The sequence below is a fragment of the Eschrichtius robustus genome, chromosome 9 (assembly GCF_028021215.1).
Source record: "Eschrichtius robustus isolate mEscRob2 chromosome 9, mEscRob2.pri, whole genome shotgun sequence".
Lineage (NCBI taxonomy): Eukaryota > Metazoa > Chordata > Mammalia > Artiodactyla > Eschrichtiidae > Eschrichtius > Eschrichtius robustus.
Window position 1 is genome coordinate 37,629,516 of NC_090832.1, and position 18,304 is coordinate 37,647,819.

An 18,304-nucleotide genomic window follows, 5' to 3' on the forward strand; every position below is an offset into this window, starting at 1 on the left:
GTGACCCATTTATTTTACTGCTACAGCATTGACTGCAGGCACACTTTGTTTAAAAGGTCTCAATTCTGTTGCTTTTAAATGGAATTATATAAGCCAGTGGATTTAAATGCACATGTAGGTGCATTTTATAGATGTGTCCTAAATTAGATAAGATGGGGTTTTACAGAAGCTGGAGTGTCTTCCAGAGTGGAGTGTGCACCAATGTCCAGCAAGGTGCATGTGAGAGGATAGGATGACTAATGACTCCTCCTGGGGACCTTGATTCATGGGGAAGAATGGGGATGGGAAAAGGGATGGGTGACTAACCACACCCTTCAATGTAATGACTCTCCGTGTAGGACTAGAGTCAGGCCCATAAGGAATGAATCTCAACACTACTAGCTCTGCTCTAAGTAAAATGATAATGATTGGAGAAATAGCTTCAGTTCTCTTGAAATAATTGCTCGTAATCCTGAAATTGAAAGATTTTAGGTTGAAAGATAATTAACAGAAGGGTGAACAAAATTGCCACGTATTTTTGGTTATAATTTCGCTGCTTCTGGACAAATTTCACAAGCAATGAAAAGGTTTAAAGAATGCACCATTTACTAAAGTCATTCCTTTGTGTCCTTTAACATAATTTGCTTATCAGTTGAGTCCTATTGGAGTCATGTCACAACTGCAGTTCCAAACCATCACCACAATTACTGCATTGTTGGAATTTAATGGGATAAGATGTCCATGTTGCTCTTTAGGAGCTCTGTTTGGTAACCCCTCACACTTAATTTGGCTTCTGCCCCTTTAATATTACAAATCAAGCTATTTTTCCATCTGGTCTAACATGTCATTTAAGGCTGATATTTTCTTATTGATTTTCTGTCTGGATGATCTATCCATTGACATGAGTCGGGTATTAAAGTCCCCTACTATTATTGTATGGCTGCCTATTTCTTCCTTGAAGTCTACTAATATTTGCTTTATAGGTGTTCCTATGTTGGGTGCATAAATATTTACAAGTTATATCCTCTTGTTGGACTCACCCCTTTATCATTATGTAATGCCCTTCTTTGTCTGTTATTACAGTCTTTGTTTTAAAGTGTATTCTGTCTGACGTAAGTATAGCTACTCCAGCTTTCTTTGGCTTTTCATTTGCATGGAATATTTTTTTCCACCCCTTCACTTCCAGTCTGCCTGTGTCCTTACATCTAAAGTGAGTCTCTTGTAAGCAGCATATAGATAGGTCTTGCTTGTTTTTCCATTCAGCCACTCTATGGATTTTGATCGGAGAACTTAGTCCATTTACATTTGAAGTAATTTACATTTAAAGAAATAGCAAGGTGTGTACACATTGCCATTTTGTTAATTGATTTCTGGCTGTTTTGTAGTTTCTCTGCTCCTTTCTTCTTCTCTTGCTCTCTTCCTTTGTGGTTTGATGATTTTCTTTAGTGGTATGCTTGGATTTCTTTTTCATTATCTTTTGTGTATCTGGGTTTTCGCTTTGTGGTTACTATGAGGGTTACATATAACAACTTATATTTGTAACAGTCTATTTTAAGTTGATAACAACTTAAGTTTGAACACATTCTAAAACTCTACATTTTTACTCTCTCTACCATGCTTTAAAATGCTGTCCCATTTTACATCTTTTTATCTTGTGTATCTCTTAGTTAATTATTGTAGTTTCAGCTATTTTTACTACTTTTGTCTTTTAACCTTCACACTAGCTTTAAGTGATTAATCTACTAAGTTTACTATATATTTACCTTCACCAGTGAGACAGACTTTCATATGCTTTCTTGTTACTAATTAACATCCTTTCTTTTCAGCTTAAAAAAAATCTCTTTAACATTTCTTGTGAGGTTGGTTTAGTGGTGCTCAACTCCTTTAGCTTTCACTTGTCTGGAAAACTTTTAATCTCTCCTTCAATTCTGAATGATACCTTTGCTTGGTAGAGTACAAGAGTCCTCCCTTATGCACAGGGGATACATTCTTAGACCCCCAGTGGATGCCTGGAATTGCAGAGTACTGAACCTTGTATATACTGTGTTTTTCCCTTAATACATCCCAATGATAAAGTTTAATTTATAAATTAGGCACAGTAAGAATTAATGACAATAAGCAAAAATAAAATAGAACAATTATAACAGTATATTGTAATAAAAGTTATGTGGATGTGGTTTTCTCTTTCTCTCTCTCAAAATATCTTATTGTACGATACTCACCTTTCTTCTTGTGATGAAGTGAGATGATAAAATGCCTACATGATGAGAAGAAGTGAGGTGAATGAGAGATGCTAGTGCTCTGGAGTATGACAGAGGGAGAGTGTAAAGGTAGTGCCCATCCTCCCAGGTCTCAGAGAAGGTTTACAGTCAGTCTTTAGATATGTGTTTAATTAGAATCCTGCCCCTCAGGCTGCAGTTATGATAATAAGCTAATAGGCTTCTTCCACAGAAAGACTGAGCTCCTGGATGGGTTGCCTCTAGTGCACTAGGGGAGGTAGCTGTTTAAGAACACTTTCTTCACCGGATACAGCCCTGTAGGACCCATGAGCTTAAGCCCCGCTGGCCACCAGAGCCAGGCAATGTAGAGGTGGTCCCGGCAGCAACTGCTTTGTTGTGATTTCCCTTTTGTTTGCCCAACGCGAAGGGGTCGCTCTGCCAGTTTTAAGGTTTTTTTCTAGAGGAAATTGTTCCATAGATAGCTGTTGATTCAGGGTTTCTGTGGAAGAAGGCGAGTTCAGGTTCTTTCCAAATTGCCATCTTGAACCAGAATGATCAAGTTATTTTCATACCCAAATACTTAGTGTTTAAAGCACTAGTTTCATAGAATAAAAAAGACCTAAGTGAAAAGAACAAGCTAACTTTGTTTATTGCTATAAATTTTCCCTCTCAGACAGGAAGAGAATAGAAGACTGTACTTAGAACTGGAAAGAAAACAGTTCTACCTGATCCATTTGTAAAATCCTTTACACTATTAACTTGTTTTAGAGCCTAGATGAGTTGAAAATCCAATATATATGAAGGCTATGTTTCATGTGTTGAGTCTCTGGGATTGTGTCTGCAGGTCCCTAAACATGTAAAAAAACATATGTAATTGAGAGTAAACATAGAACATTGGAAGGGGTGTCTGGAGGGTGACCAAACATAGCAAAAACATGATTGGCCAGGGGCTTCTTTAACAGTAAGGGCTGCTAGCCAGGTAGATTCCCTTAATAGGGCCATGAACTTGGCCAACATGGGGACTGTCTGGAGCTCAGCATTGTATTTCTAAAGGAGATCAGGACCTTGTGATGACACTCCCTCCTACAGAATAGACTTTGGTTTCATTCCAATCAATATTGAGCCTTATCCAGGAAAGTACTATGTAGATTTATCAAAGAGATTAATTTGGTTTTTAAGTGATTTCTCCCAAAAGGGAGACATGTTGCAAAGATTTAAAGATCAGCATAATTACAAGTCTACTATTTTGTTTTGTTATTTGGGAATGTACAGTTTAGCTCTATAACCAGCTCGCCATAATGAGACTATATTTTAAGTATTAATTTAACATCTTTGAAAAGTGGTGACAGACTTTATACCAAGAGAAGATTTTGGTGAGTTCTTGGCATATGAGGGTACAGAAGATAATAATTTATCTTATTTTCAAGTTCCAAGATCATAACCAGATTTTTTTCCCAAACAGATGGGGCCTAATACACTGTTCCTTAAAGATTACATAACTTTAAAAACAGACAAACAGAATATCTTGGCAAAAGAACATATAACAGAGGCAGAACTTACTAAATTATACTTTCTCATGATAGCACAATGACTTAAATATATTGAAGAATAAATTTAGTTAAACAAATTTTAAAGTTTACCATATCAATTATAAATAGCATTTGAAAAATAATAGGAGAAACGTTCAAAGGAATTTCTATTAATGTATGCTTCACTTAGAGTTTACAAGCATGACTCAAAATTTTATTTAAAATATCAGGACTTAGAGACAACTTAGCAAAAAATCATCCGTATGCAATCAATCTTCCATCTATAGATAGGGGATTTGAAGATGTGCATAAATTAGTTGTTTCAAAAGTGACAATGTTTAGACAAATGAACTTACAAGAGCTATTGTTCTGTGTAGTCATTTTTTTTAAAGCAAAGCTAATAAATGCTCTTTGAATGCATGGGCAAAATTTGATAATACATGACAGGCAGATGGGCCAATATTTTTTTTTTTCTTTTTAAGGGACTAACAATTCTTAATAATATGACACAATATGCTTTAGGAGTCAAAAAAGTGGTAGATGCGGGAAATGTTGCAGGGGTTCAGTAGGAGGAAGGGTCTAGTTTTAGAACAGTCAGGAAAAACTTCTGAAATGAATTAGGATGCCAGTTGGATCTTGAGATGACTGAGGGGCCTTCCTAGTGAAGGAATTTAAGTGAGATATGCGGACAAGAGAAGACTTTTCATAGGAGCTGCAAAAAGAAACAAAAGAAATAGAGAAGATGATTTCTGCCCTCCTAGAATTTACATGTAAATGAAGGACTATCTGCACAGGAAAAAAAATCCCATGAAATATTTAAAAGAGTCATAATTTATGGACAATTCAAATTAACATTGTGGACTATATACAATGTTGAGGAAGCATTAGAATGGCAGTACTATTCTGGGCTAAATTAGGGGAGGATTGTGGAGAAAATGGGTTTAGAGTTACAGTATAAAGAGAGCCTTTGGCATGAATTACTTAGACTTAATTCAACATTCTCACTGAATATTTGATTGTCCAGTAAATATATCTTGACTGCTCATTCTGTCGCAGGTTTCCAAAGCCTAATAAACTGAATTTGAAAGGTTTCTTCCCCTTTATTGTTCCTTATAAATGTAACTTGTAATTGCTACAATGAACCATAATTACCTAAAGTCAGATTAGATGAAATCTAAGTGCCATTACTATCTCCCTTAATTAGGGAAGGCAAGCTCAAGGGAAAAGGAAAATGGATCTGGTGATGCTGGCTTTTACTTAAGCAGAGAAAGGACACTCAAGGGAAGTTAGACTACACCATTCTAATTCTAAGCTTATTAATGCATTACAAAGTTTACCATTTAAAAACTATTTTTACTGCCACTTTAAAGTATCTTAATTTCCTGAAACCTCTAGTTTGACTTTTTCTGTTAAAAAGCCTTACTTATGTGTGTGCAATGAAAATAAATAGAAAGAGAATGACTTTATGGTTGGAACCAATGACAGGACTTCCCAAATTTAATATTTATGTATTTATTGTTCTCTTTAATTATATGCCAATTGTTTAATTTTTTCCGGTATTTTGTTTTATAAGGGAAGATAATCCTAACCTAGCTTAGATGGAGGAGACTGCAGAAATAGCCTTCTGTTTTTGTGCAGAGAAAAATAATTCTGCAAATGTAAAGATTTGCCATATCTGTTTCCTTTTCTTCTAGGTCTCTTTTATTACTGAAATGGTGGTAAATAAATCTCAGAGAATTATATAGATAAACTGCTTCCAACTGTCAAGAAAATAAATCCAAAAGCAAACAAACAACCAAAGACGATGCAGACCTTCTGCTTGTGCACTCTCAGAGCATAATTTCCCCACTGTGTCTTGTCACGAGGCAAGATCTTCCTATGCAGCCCAGGGCTCCTGAGGGACTGCTAGCACCTGTCTCAGAAGGCTCAGGAGGAGCATTTGAGCATGTTTTAATATCACTGGGCACTTCTTACATTTCTTTCAGTAAACAGGATTTCATTATGGTCAAACAGGGGCTCAAGAACTTTTTCTGATGAATTACTTAAAAGGGGGTAGAGGGAGCAAAGACTTGTCTTCTACATATTTTATACTGGAACTGGGACACAAAGCAATATGATGCCTAAAGGTATAACATTTGCAGTAAGAGAACTCAGAGTTTGAATTATTCTTGCTGCGTGACCTTGGAGGACTCCTTGTTTTTCTGTTTTTTTGTTTTTTAAGCAAACCATTTTTGATACAAAACAATGCATGGCAGTTGTAATAAAAATATTCAAACTATATCTAACAAATACAGGGTAAAAATTGATAATTTCTTTTTCTCTTTTACACTGACTGCCCAGAGGAAATCATATTTGCAGCATGTCCACAGGGACCTTTTCCTATACATCATACCGTTTTTCCATCATGTGGATGCTATTTATTTTAAGCAACAACAAAAAAAGGATTTAATTTATTAGACAGAAATACTTCTACAGAAAATTATGTAATTAGATGGGTGGATTACTTAACCTTTTGCCTTAAGAGTCCTCCACTTTAAAATGAGGATGTTAATTCCTATTTCAAAGAAGTTTGATGAGGATTCAATGAGTTAACAGAAGCCAAGTGACTGGGGGAGAGACTGAACTATGGAAAGGGCTCAATAATGCTGAATGTTATACACAGATGTGCTCACTTTCTCTTGTCTGGTTGTACTTCACTTCCAGGGTTCCACAATGGCACAAACCATGTTGCTTATTTATACCTTTCCAAATCCTAGAACAGATCATGGTTCATGGAAGGTGCTTAATCCGTGATTACCAAGTGAATGAAAACACCACAAGTTTAATACATATTGAGATGCTTTGCAATGATTGAGTACATCAAGTTCTTTTTATGCTGAAAGCTCCTCGAAGACACTGTTCTATCCATTTTCTTCTCTTCAGCACGTAAAGTGGGTCTTTTAACCTAATCTAGTCAAGCCCAGAGCTAACCTTTACTTCAGTGGAAAGTAATCTGAAGGAGCAACTTCTTTAAAAAAATATTTTATTTAAATGTATTTAAGTTTAGTTTTAGAGGTTTATTGAAGAATTATTGGCATATGTTAAACCTCACATGCTTAAGTAGAACAGTTTGATGACAACTGACCTATGTATATATCATTGAAATCATCACTTCATCAGATTAGTGAATATAACCATCACGCTCCACATCTTCTTTTTTGACCCTTAGTAATATTTCCCCTCCTCCACTGCCTGGCCCCTGAACTAGCAAATACTGAAGGCCCACTATGGGTAGAATGAGAAGCTCACAGCCTCATTTCTCTCAGGCAGGCTGTTACCATTTTAAAACACCAAAATAATCCTCTAGCTCCTTGTGACATTTTGGATGTAGAATGTTTGTTCGAGGACTACTAAGGAAGGGGGAGCTGAAGCCCGGACCCATGACTCACCTTTGAGAGAAGCCTCAAGGGAGGAAGGATCCACTGACAGTTAAGAGAAAGCCTTTGGGGTCCTTTCTGGTTGGTCCCCAGGCCTGGATTGAGTTCTCTCTTCTACTCCTCTGGATTCTTGGAGAAAAAAAATCTTAACTAAGCACAAATTTCTATATCTTTATTTTCATGTCAAAAATTGTTTCATCTATCTAGTCTGGGTATTTATCTTGAGGAATTAGATAATCATCTTCCTCTTTAATTGCTTTTAAACATATCATTTAAATTAAAATCTTCTAGTAAACTTACCAGAATTTCCTGGCAGCCTTTTTGTTTCTTTGAATGAAACAAAGAAACATCAGTTTACCTGCCCTGGAGCATAAAGTCAGTCATATAAGCAGCAATTACCAAGTCTACTAAGTCCACTATCATACCCTTTATATTTCCCACAGGTCCTCAATTACATGCAATAATTTTTTTATTCTGTACAACATCTGTAGAAAGTTTCCATTTAGCAAAATATTATTATATCTGAGACAATAGCAGGACTTAAAAAACAATGCTAAATATACATAACATAAATTTTAGCATTTTAACCATTTTTAAGTGTATAATGCAGTGGCATTATGTACACTCATAATGTCATATAACCATCATCACTATCTAATTCCAGAACTTTTTTGTCAGCTTAAACAGAAACTTAAAGCAGGCCTTTATTTTTTTAAAAAAATAATAGACTTTATTTTGTAGAGGAGTTTTAGGTTCACAGCAAAATTGTGTGGAAAGTACAGAGATTTCCCATATACCTACATATACTCCCACATATGCATAGCCTCCCCCATTATTAACATTTCCCACCAGAGAGGTACATTTTTTACAACTGATGAACCTACACTGGTACATCATAATTACTCAAAGTCCATAGTTTACATTAGGGTTCACTCTTGGTGTTGTATATTGTATGCGTTTGGACAAAAGTATAATAACATGTATCCATCTTTATAATATCATGTAGAGTATTTTCACTCTCCTGAAAATTCTCTGTGTTCCACCTTTTCATTCTTCCTTCCCCCCAGTCCCTAGCAACCACTGTTCTTTTCACTCCATAGGTTTGCCTTTTCCAGAGTGTCATATAGTGTCATATGACTCCAACTATGTAGCCTTTTCAGATTAGCTTCTTTGGATTTATTTCTTTTTAGGGCTGAATAATATTCCATTGTCTGGATATACCACAGTTTATTTATCCACTCACCTACCAAAAGACATCTTGATTGCTTCCAAGTTTTGGTAATTATGAATCCACTCATACTCATAGCAGTATTATTCACAATAGCCAAAAATTGGAAGCAACCCAAGTGTTCATCGGTAAATGAATGGATTTTAAAAATGTGGTATATACATACAGTAGAATATTATTCAGTCTTAAAATGGAAGGAGATTCTGACTCATCCTACAACATAGATGAAACTTGAAAATGTTATAAGTGATGTAGTCAATAACTAAAAGACAAATAATATATCATTTCACTCATATGAGCTTCCTAGAGTAGTCATTCATAGAAACAAAAAGTAGCATGATGGTTGCCAGGGGCTGGGGAAAAGAGGAATGAGGAATTAATGTTTGAAGAGCTTCAGCTGGGGAAGAAGATAGGTGGTGATGGTGATTGCACAACAGTGTGAACGTACTGAATGCCACAGACCTGTACACTTAAAAACAGTCAGAACTTAAATTTTATGTTATGTGTATTTTACCACAAAATTTAAATTTTTGCTGTTCAGCCTTATATTCTTTCTTTTTCTAGCTGTCTAAAAGTAGACAGTATTTTTAGATGATGAGAAATAAAGAGAAATGTTTTCTTATTTTTGTGTTTACTAGCATCTTTCTGGACCTTATTCTTGAACAAAAATGATCTAGTGAGATTTAATCAATTATACTCTGGAAACATCTGTGACGTCTATAATTTTTCCCAGAATGGAAAATCAACAACAGAACCCTTGAGCTCAAAAATAATCTAATCTAACTCCTGAGTTTTACAGACAAGGATGCTGAGACCTGGGGGTATTTCGTGACTTGGGGAGATAACATAAACCGCTCTCTGACGCTGTGGGTCCACTGGCATTACTGTTCTAACAGAAAACAGGTTTACAGGCTGTGTACTTCTGTGGTGCAAATCATATTAGCCAGGAAAACAAAGTACTGACAAATTCAGTAAACAAAACAGCCATTAGGAAAACAGGATTAGGACAGGGCTCAAAGAAGCCTCGGGGCAGTACATTTTGCCATGTTAGAGGATGTTAGGGCCTTTGATCCCCTGTTGCAATGCTCAAGGGCACTCAACTAACTGCTCACTTCCCTCTGCTGCAAATTGAGCATAATTGCAGGGCATCCATCATAGAGCTCCTGTGAGATTAAATGAGATGGTGTTTTTAGATGAGCTGGTACTTTCAGATGGCTCTGTGGAATGGTCTATTCTTGTTGTTTCTGATTCTTTTAGTCTAAAAATGAGCAACCCAAATTCATAGAATGGCTATGATATCACAAACCCCAAACTGTAAAATTATTGTGCTATAATCTTGGGTTTTTTTCCCCTTATTTATGAATTTTGTTCACCAATTTGCTGCCTTAAATGTCTGGGAAATTGTGCTAAGACATATTATTCTTAGATATTCACTCCTTTATTTGAAAGACTTAAGAAGTATTAAACAGTAAACTTATTCAAAATGATTTATGCTTATTAGAAACTTATTAAATTTATTGGCTATGGTAACTTGAGGTTTGCAGGTACAACCAGGTAGTAGACTGTAAAATCTTTAAGGGAAAGAATATTGTCCCATCTATGGTTCTCTTAACAAGTGGTTGTAGGCATATGATAGATGGTTGTTGGATAAGTAGTAGAATGAAGAGAGAAATAATGAACTACCTGTTCATTGCTCATTAATATTGGTATAGCCTTGATTATTTTTTCTAGTGTGTATTTCCCAGTCATCTTTTATGTACCATCATTTTAAGTTCTTTCACTAAAAAATTAGTTAAGGCAATAATGCCACAATGCTGGACGACCTTTAACCCTGGGCTCAATATGTCTGTTCTACCAGAGTAGATTTATCCTGGCCACAATCCTGTATCCTGTGTTGATTAAGAACATGGGTCATCCCACGCACTGGAGGTGGGGAAAAAAGCAGCTTAGGGACATCCCAGAGTGAGTTGAAACAATGAACTTGCAAAGTATGTAGGACTAGGTCTCGGGCTTAAGGTGACATCAGTGAGTATTAGACTCCTGTGTGGACTGATCTGAAAAAGCTGCCAATTGGTTTTCTTTCTATTGTGAACTTGCTTTCTTTTTATCTGTAGCCATCTTAATTAATACACTTTTTTACATTAATTTATATTTGTCGGAATATTGATTTTTTCCCTTTTGCCCCTCACTTTCTGTTTTGGGTCTTTTCCTTTATCATACATAAGATAAAAGTTTCTTCCAGCTTTGTTTTCTGTCCCTCAAAGCCTGTAAGAATATTCACAAAGTACAATTACTTTGTGAAAGAAATGTTGCAGAAATCGGATGTGGTTTACAATCATTTTGGAGCTGGAGTAGGACCAAGAGTTAGTCATGTATAGAAAAACATTTTATTTGCTGCTATCTGGGAAATAACTGCTAAGTCTACTGTTCTCTGTGACTTTTCCAAGAAAGGGATTACAATTACTACAGAAATGAAGTGTATGGTCATATATTACTTCCAGAAAAAATAATTACTACCTACATTTGACAGACAGTCCTGTGTATGTTCAGAAAACATAGAAGCATAATGAAATAAAAAATGTCTAAAAGCCTAGTTGGTCAAACAATTTAACATCTAAACTCTTACGTCATTTTTAAAATAAGAACTTTAAGAATTTGGTCGAGGTTAAGGAAACGGTATAGAGTCAGCATCTCTGTGACCCTTGTCACATGTCTTTCTCTGGCACCACTTCATTGATGAACTCATAGTTCTCTCTTAATTAAGACATGGATTAATTTACTGAAATTATTTCCTTAACATGTCTATTTATATTTCTGTTTTCTAACTTTCCTGTTGTCTGGTTTAGAAATGGTCCATCTGAAGAATTTTGTTTTTTGTTCCAGAAAATGGTATTTGAATTATTATTGAATTTCACATTACCTCAGTTAAGCTTCCCTTTGGTTTATGTTGACTTGTGATTTATGGGCAATAGCCAGATGCAAGGGCTGCTAATTTCTCAACTGCTTTCTGCCAAGCTCTCATTAGCATTTAGTTAAGGTGATTCAGTGACATGCATGGGCATTATCATTTACACAGCACTAAGAAGATGAGTGCAATTGGCAATGTAGGCAATTAAAGGGAATAGTGGAAGAACTCATCCAAAGATATGGAAAATGTGATGTAGGGAAGCAAGTGGTAAAAGGAGGGGGTGCTAATTGATTGTCTTTGATGCAAATGGAGAATTTATGTTGATGGAACCTAGGTCCTACTGAGAGGCTGGCATGTTCTAAGAATAAGGAGGAGGCCAGGGTAGCTGGAGGGGAAAGAGCAAAGGAAGAGGAGAATAATAGGAGTTGACATCGGAGATAGGTAACAGGATCACTGTAACGTCTGTATGAAAAATAGACTATTGGCAACAAAGTTGAATCAAGATGAACAGGAGGTGGAACCTAGAAAAATGGTACAGATGAACAGGTTTGCAGGGCAGAAGTTGAGACACAGATGTAGAGAACAAACGTATGGACACCAAGGGGGGAAAACCGCAGTGGGGTGGCGATGGTGGTGTGCTGAATTGGGCGATTGGGATTGACATGTATACACTGATGTGTATAAAATTGATGACTAATAAGAACCTGCAGTATTAAAAAACAAACAGAAAAAACAACTAATACTAAACTTTCTTTGGGTTATTTGTATGGAAATATGTTAATATAAATGTTTCAGGCATTACATGAAATTTCTAAAAATCTTACATGTTCTGGTATAATGTTATAAGTCGTAATTCTAGTTATTACTTTAAAATGTATATCTCAGAAATAACTAAATTTCCTTGTCAATTGCATTATTATGAATTTTCATCAAATCTTTAACCGTGGTCATTTTTAAGTCTTTTGTCATTTACAGACAGTTCTGGGCATACTCTGATGCTTTTGCAAAAATGTTCCTATAAAAGGGTTTCATCTTCAAGGAATTCATGGAAAAGACTCTGACAAGTACAGGTTTCTGGTAACTGACTGTATTGCTGAACTGAATGAATAAGCATTTTCAGAACTCTAATGGAAAACTGATGAATTCATGAAAGTGCTAACAAAAGATCAAAATTAAAAAAAAATTAATTACATGGGTCTGAGTGAACTGATGAGGATGATTATAATTTTTGTGACTTTCTGTTTGAATAAAAAAAAAAAAATCCCACAAGGACTCAGAGGCAAAAAATATACAAATCAATTTTCACTGCAAAGTAAAGGAGCTGTTACAGTGGAGGATTACTGGACTGAATGTCAATATTATGACATAGTATGAGTGTGTTTCGTGTTTGGTAATTGCAATCATTGTTGCTTTTGTTGTGGTCATCCATTTACAATACTTGGTGTCAGTTTATTTATCTCTTGTAAAAATAAAATACAAAAAAATAAAAAATAAAAGAAAAGAAAATATGGTGTGTGTGTGTGTGTGAAAAAAAAAAAAAAAGCTGAACAGGAGGCCATTACAATAATACAGGGTAGAAATGAGAGTGTCACGGATTTACTGGTAAGTGGTCAGATACTGGGTAGGGTTTCAAGGCAGAGCCAACAGGATTTGCTCATACATAAGATGTGGAAATTGAGAGAAAGAGAGTATCCCTTCTATATTTATTGAGTCAGTATATGTGTCAAACATTGTGCTAAGTATCTTGGCCTAGAAAGATAAAAAATCACAGTCCCTGCTCTTAAAAAGCAGATAACCTAGTACATTTTTTCCCCCAAACATTTTGATAACAACAGGAAGAAAATAAATTTTATCCTGTGACCCAGTATGCACTTACATATACCTGCATAACTGAAATGGAGGTTTCAAGAAACTATATTTATCTATGTGATGTAAAACTTTAATTTAAAATATAATTTTAGTAATATAAAAATATAGTATTCTTTTATATTCTATTTCATTAAAAAAAAAGGCTGGTCACAATCCATTAAATCAGTAGTTCTCAAACATTTGGTCTTAGGAACATTTTACACTCTTAAAAATTAACAAGACCCTAAAAAGCTTTTGTTTATATGGCTATATCTTTTGATTTACCACATTGTAAATTAAAATAGATAACTAAAAAATATTTAATTGATCTAAAAATGACAATAATAAACCCATTATAGGTTAACATAACATTTTTATTGAAAAATATTCTTAAACTTATGCAAAAATTAGTGAAAAGACACATTGTGTTACACTTTTGAAAATCCCTTTAATGTAAAAGACAGCTAGATTTTCATATCTGCTTCTGTGTTCAGCTGGTTGATATGTATTGTTTAAATCGAAGTATAGGTGACCCTTGAACAACGCAGAGGTTAATCTGAATTTAACTTACACTCCTTATGCGCAGTTCCTCCACATCCATGGATTCAACCATCCATGGACCATGTAGTATTGTAGTCTTTATTATCGAAAAATATCTGTGTATAAGTGGATCCTCAAAGTTCAAACTTTTATTGTTCAAGGTTGACTATATATGAAGAAAGTCTGGCCTTATACAGATACATAGTTAGAAAAGGGAGGAGCATTTTAATGGTCTTTTGAAGGTAATCATGCATATGCTTTGTTACACAAAATTCAGTGAGTGGTAGTTTCTAAAACGTTATTTGCATCATGAAATCTGAAACTGTGTCAATGAACTTTTAGTACATTTTCATTTAAATCCATTGGCTTGTCTTGTAATTTAAATGGATCTTTTACCAATGCATGATTTTGGAATGTCATGCACTGGTCATTTGGAAAATATTGGTTTACCGAGTTATGAAGATTTTCCAGATGGTTTAGACATTTCATTATATAATATCAAAAAATTGCATTTGTTAATATCACCATGCATTTCATCAGAAAAGTAGTTTTGGCTTTGTGAATCCCTGAAAATATCTTGGGACCTCTCTTCTGCCAGGGTTCTACAGATCACACTTTGGGAACTGCAATGTTAAATTGGTTTGGCAACCCACTAACAGGTGGCAAACCACAGTTTGACACAGAGAACATTCTAAGGCAGGAAAATTTAAAAAGAAAGAAATTTGAAGGAAATGAAAGAAGTATCATTGAACTAGATTTTAGTTTTATCCCCACCAACCAAGGTCATGGCTAATAATTGGATGAAAGGGAATTCAATTTAAGTTTATCCAATTTCAAAGATCGTGTTCTTTCCAATATAAATGCCGTCCTTTTACAGGAAATTGTTGTGAAAAAAAATTATTTATTTTTCAACAAATATTTATTTAGTATCTGCTATAAGCCAGAAGCTATTTTATTATCGGGATTCCTATTATTCTAGGTATTGTAACAGGCAAAATCTGCTGTTAGTCCCGTGGTAGCAATATTTTTTTAAAAGTATATAAAAAACCAAATAAAATAATATTTCAGGTAGTATTAAAGTCTATGATGGGAGTATGGAAAAGTAAGAGCCGTACTATCCAGGCCCCATGCTTTAAAGGTCTCCACTCGAAAATAAAGGCCCTTTAGCCATACCTCTGCCCACCAAACAAAGAATCCACGGGACCAAGGTTCATGGCCACCCGAAATCACAATCTCCAAATTCCTCATTCTCAGGGCCTCCTAATGGTGTTTGTATTGTAAGGGGAAGAATGAGCCACAGGTGTGGACATTCCTAGGACAATTTCTGGAAACAAGGAGGTTGGACTGAGCTGTCCATAACAGCATGAGGTCTTTCTTGGTGCAGGATGAAGTGGAATGGGGAGGAAGGTAGGCATGTGGCAAGAGAATCCATTTATGCTCTGCTTTGTCCTATAAATGTTGAGGATGGGCCTGGATAAAGGGGTAGAGAGACTGCGTGCCTGGTTCGGAAACTACTTGTACTTAGGCAGGTCAGTAGGTTACTTTTCAACGCGGACTAGACACACTTGTAGAGGCCCCATCTCATATCATATCAAACATATTTAAAAAGTACATATTAATATTAATTTTTGCTATAAAAATTTTACAGGTTTTTTATAGTTTTGTTTTTCACAGAATTTGGCCATGAGAAACTCATTTAATTTGTAACTGGCTATGGTTTGATTTTTTGGTGATTATTATGTATACTTGGAATTCTTGTGAAGAGGAAAAAATAAATTATTGTGGAAACGCAATGCAATTTTCTTGAGTCCTTAAATAATTTTTAAAAACCGACACAATATGTTTTGCAATATTTAAACATTTATTAATTTTGAATTTGAGGTTTATTGTTATTTTGTAATAATATTTTCAAGTCTCATGTATTTTCCCAGGTCCTTGAAAAAGCTTATTGTGTTTAATGGGTTGAACTCTCATAGTATCATTTGATAGCTGAGGGCCTAGAATTAGGCTGTGTTGTCCAGTAGAGTAGCCACTAGCTACACGTGCTATTTAAATTAAAAACAAGTAAAATTTAAAATTCAGGTCCTCAGATGCACTAGCCATATTTCTGGTGTCCAATAGTCTCACATGTGTTTAATGGCTACCATATTGAAGAATGCAGGTATAGAACATTTCCATCATCATAGAAAGTTTTATTGGACGATGCTGATCTAGGCTAATCGTAGCCCTGGAAGTGCGGACACTGATGCTATCTGCAGACTACAAATCAAGTGAGTTATGAAGTACTGAAAATTCTTTCAACTGGGTTGTAAAGGAAAGGAGTGTGAAGAAGACAGATAACATTTGCAGAATGTTTTGGAGGAAGGTCTCCAAACCAAGTACAAATGAAATAGAACTGAGTGCAGAATGAAAAGAAAGGCTGGAGGAAAATGTGAACAAATAAATGGGTGAAAAGGTGATACTAACTGATAACCAAAAAAAATTCAAGATTTTGAAAATGAGAACTTGTGGCACGTAGGAAAATGAGAGCCAATGTAGTCAAAGACAAGAAAATCTGATTCAGGTATCTGTCTGCTGCATTGAGAGGAAGGAGCAGATCTCCAAGATAACACAGAGGAAATAACAGCAGAATCTGGCAACTGGTTAAGTGTGATAGGGGAAAAAAAAAGCTTCTAGGAGACAGAAGAGAATGGAGAGATGATTCTACAGAGTTAGTGCAATTGAGAAGGGTCCTGTTTGTGAGACTGGACAAAACTTGGGAGGAAATGGAGACTTGAGTGTTTATTCTTTTCAATTGAGAGGGTAGGCAGAGGGTGTTACCATCAGAAAACAGGAAGAAATGTGGGACTTGATGGGGTCATGGGTCAGTGGGTAAATCATTCACACAAAAAAGCGATGGCTACCGACCTGAAACAGATGGGCTTTCTCAAGGAAGGAAGAAAATAACCAGCAATCCTTGCTTGGAGGGCACTCAGCTTAGTGAAAGGAAGGAAAAGCTATGCCCAAAGAATGCATAAGAAATAGTCAATAAGGGTGAACAGTCCAGAAGAGGAACAGTTCTAAAAGCCAGTAGGAACATCTTAGGGTAAAGGAATGACATAGAGAACTACAGGTAGAAAAAACTTTGAGATTAGAATAGAAAATGAATAGACTTATACCTATAACTACATCACTGAAAGCCTTTCTTATAGTGCTTGAATATGAGGGCAAGAAAATGCCTTGACCCTAGGGCATGAAGGACCACATAGAAAATTCTGGAATAGGACTTCTCATTGCAGAAAGGGTGTGCACACTGATTAATGGGGTGACAGCAGAGGGAAAATGATTCTGTAAGCCAGTGTTTAAAAGGCAGAGGCATATGTTTACAGTTAGTAAGAACAACTAAAATTTGTAGAACATGGTTTTGTTTCCAGAGCGCACTTCTTGAGCACACTATCTCATTTAAGCTCTGACGTGTGTCATGTAAAGGCGACTCTGCTCTGACTTTCATTTCGTGCATTGATAATGAAGTAACTGAGGTAAGAAGATGATTATTTGTCTGGGATTATCAGTTCCATCCACTGTGGCCCTACTACTACTTCTTTCCACATTCCTAAGGCTGCGTGCAAGGCTTTGCAACCTATTTCCCTTCCAATTATAACGAGGTTTCACCTGTCTGGTTTTCTTTTTCAACGCACAATCAAATTTTGCTGAATTGAATCTAATCGCCCTATGGGACTATGTAATGCTTTAAAAGTTCACCCTTGGCCAGAAAAGAATAGAAGGAAAAGTTTTCAAAGGTGGTTTTCTGACTGTTCCCAAGTCAGAAAATTATATTCTGGGTCAAACCTTATGCCTTATTCCTAGTGTAGATTTTGTGTCTCTCTAATCTTAAAGAAGCTGTTTTGTCACAGAAGGAGAGGGAGAGTATGGATTCCTATTGATAGCAGCAGACTTTGGAGTAATAAGGGCAGCTTACATGTGGATGAAGCTACACCTTACTAGTACCTTCCACATAAAAACTGTTGAGAAAAGTGTATTTCTTTTTTATTAAGGTATAGTCGATTTACAACATTATATTAATTTCAGGTATACAACATAGTGATTCAATATTTTTATGAATTATACTCCATTTAAAGTTATTATAAAATATTGGTTGTATTCCCTATGTTGTACAATATATCCTTGTACCTTATTTATCTTCTACATTGTAGTTTGTACCTCTTAATCTCCTGCCCTGATCGTGCCTCTCCCTCCACTGCTCTCCCCACTGGTAACCACTGGTAACCACTAGTTTTCCCAAAGAGTGTTTCATTTAACAGTAGGACTCCCTAGATATATTGAGAGAGATGGAGAGAGAGAGAGAGAGAGGGAAGACATTTGCCTAACAAAGCAGTGAACAACTGAAAAATTGTAAGGAATTTTTGAGCGAGGGAAATACCAAGAACACCTCAAGTGGCAGAAATGGCTGAGACCTTCAGGCTACTGCTTAAAGCATTTGAATGGCACTAACATGGAAGTATTAAATGTTGTAAGTTCAAGATAGAGAGAGAGAGAAGGAGAGAGAGAATCATCTAGATAAGAAGAAAAATGATCCATCTGGTTCCATGAGTTTGTTTTTTTTTTTCTGTTTTTGTGTGGAAAAACATTTTGGAATA